We start from the raw sequence: 2888 nt of genomic DNA, 5'->3' as shown, positions 1-2888 counted from the left end.
AGAAAGAAACCTTCGCTACAAATATATAGCGAAAAAACCCTAATCCGAATTAAACTACAATTGCCCTCAAATAAAAAATTCGAGCGGGGGGCTGCCTCCTACCCCCCTTGGAACCCATGCTATGCAGGGGAGTCTCTTGCCCCCTTGCAACCCCCATGGCCCGCTAACCGGCTAGCAGGACCGCCGTCCTGCCTGTCTAGGTGCTGCACCAGTACTCCCTGGATTAAACTGCGACGGAATACAAGACATCATACACCAACACTGACATCATCTTCGTGAACAACTCTAGTTTTCGTTGTTAGTCACAAGGTGGGTTACGCGAGACCAAGACTGAACACTGCTGGAACGAAGAATACATAATGGGTGAAAAATCCTATTTCAGAATGGACCTCGTTCTTGCATCCATTCCAATATTTGAGAACGAGAATGCAATACCAAATAATCTTTTTCTCAGTCCAGAATGTGTTCTCAATCTAGAATGTGTTCCAAGAATGCATACTAATGCAGCCCAAGCTTTCTGAGATTTCTTTCACTGAGAGTTGCACTAATGTTTCCACCAGAAAGTTCTATCTTCTTCACCTTTGCCAAAGATTTCTTAAATTGTTTTTTCCTATTTGAAGAATGATTTCAATTTGGGGATTTTACATTTGAAGATGTAACTAGGGTAAAATTCGTATTTAAATTTAGGGTGTTTTAGTTGAAGATATAATAAATGTAAAATAGTCTTTTATATTTCACAACTAGCACCTCACTAATGTCGTCAGCTTTCAACGGTGCGAATGTTATTGTTCAAAATACATGGGATTTGTAATAGGACCATAGTGGAGGGGAAGACCATGTAAATAACTCTTACATTTATAATCAACACTAGAATCGGAAGGCCAACACTCATAGTCCAACTTAATCAAAGAAATAGGGATATAATCAAACAAAGGAACAAAGGATAGAGGAAAGGAAAATGATGACTTGAACAATTGTGACCCTTTGCAAATGACCCATTTAGAGGATTTGCCTTGACTATGAATGCGTGATGGTCAAGGAAGTGGCGGTCATCGTTCATTGCTTTCTCTATTCTCGCACTAAACATGAGAGTTATTTTTCAAACTGTACTGAGTCGTACGTAAGAAACAAAACTTATAGTTCTTCTTTAGAAAATTCATTCAACTCAAAAATGATATTAAATTGCCTTATGAGGAACCGTTTACATAACTCTTTGTTCTTATATATGGCTGATGATGGGCATGCCATCAACTTGTGGGTTCTAGCATTATGCACCATAAAGTGCGGGATGAGAGGGGGGCAGGTTTTCCCAGTGTTTTTTAAGCATGCAAATATTTTAAAATAATTTACTCATGGCCATGTTCAACCATTTGTTTTCCAATTTATATGCTTCACAAATAGTTATAATAAAAATTCTAATAATTCCATTAGACATAAAATTTAAGAGGAGGTTTTCCTAAGGCCACAGTGAACGGGTAGTTCACCATGCCTCATTGACATCATACAATAGGGGGAAATATATGGGGAGAGACGGGTCACATCAGGACCTTGAATTCGCTTCCTTCACCAAGCGGTCAAAGAAAATTTTATCCTAAAGTTTATAAAATAAATTATTTTCAGCTTAGTAAAGAAGCACTTGCATCATGATTTATTTTAGTTTTAGTTCTCCACGGAATCAACAAACTTAGATGTCAAAATCTATTAACATAACCTTATACATTATTTTTTGTTAAAACCAAAGACATGATTCTTAACATCCATTTGTAGGTTTGAAGCTTTTAGAAGTAACATTCCAGTTTTTATATAATATCAAGGTAAATGGTTATGAAGAGAAAATGAGCACCTAAAAAACTGATATATAGGTTCATAGATGGCCTCTTCTTCCGAAGATAACTTATTTTATGTTGAGGAGATGTAATTCTATTTTTTTACCATAATCCTTCCCAATTGTATGGCATTTCATTGTTGAAATTTATTCTTTGTTGCCTCGCAGACCTTATCTCATTATTTGTTGAGTTGGTTGCGTGATAATTGAATAAATGATCTTTCTCTGGTGTTTAGTAAACTAGAGAGAGAGAGAGAGAGAGAGAGAGAGAGAGAGAGAGAGCACCATACATCAATGTACATACATGAGAATGGTATTAGACTTTCAAGAAGTCACTCTGGAAAGTCACTCCATAGGATCTTGGAGTTGTGTCTTTTTAGATGATATGGGAGTTGCTAGTTGTGACCACTTCATCTAACTAGCTTTGGCATTACAAATGGTACTAGACTTTCATGAAGTCACTCCCAAATTGAAGTTGGTGTGAACTTATTGAAGCTAATGGTTTGTATGTGATTGAAAAGAAATCCTTAGTATTATGCTTGGGTAGAAATCCTTGGTCGGATGACCTAAGTGCTTAGCTCAAAAGATTATAGCTAGTTTGGAGAAATACTTGACCGAAGGAACGTTATTGGTTTTTAATCCTTTCGAGAGAAAGGATCTATTTGTGGAAATTCCTTGATGAGGTTGATCTTGGGAGAGGACACAAGGTCAAAGAGGATCATCAGAACCTCTATAAATCTTTTGTGTGCTTTTAGGTTGGGGCAGAAGTGTAATTAGATAAACCCTCTCTCCCCTATCCAACGGTTGAAGGCATGATCGTTTATGTACACCGCCATGCATGAAACCTTTTGCCTATAGAAATTTTGGTTTATTTTTGTTCTAGTTTGTCTTCGTCAACGACAGGTCTATATATACATGTATGATTCATGGTGCAAACTATAATTTAGGCCAAAGCATTACTGCATAACAAAAGAATTCTCAAGCAATGGCTCTTCAACTTCATGCTTCAAATCCTCCCTCTTTAGTTTCAATGTGTCCTCCTCGATATGTCATGCTAAAAGCT

General features: G+C 37.0%; 1 pseudogene; it reads right to left on the bottom strand.

Moving 5' to 3' along the window:
• Nucleotides 1–498: 498 nt before the first annotated feature.
• The window catches only part of LOC122059104, a 4787-nt pseudogene continuing 2397 nt past the window's right edge, over nt 499–2888 (bottom strand).

Source organism: Macadamia integrifolia, chromosome 13 (assembly GCF_013358625.1).
Source record: "Macadamia integrifolia cultivar HAES 741 chromosome 13, SCU_Mint_v3, whole genome shotgun sequence".
Taxonomy (NCBI): domain Eukaryota; kingdom Viridiplantae; phylum Streptophyta; class Magnoliopsida; order Proteales; family Proteaceae; genus Macadamia; species Macadamia integrifolia.
This window is presented reverse-complemented; position numbering and strand designations above follow the sequence as displayed.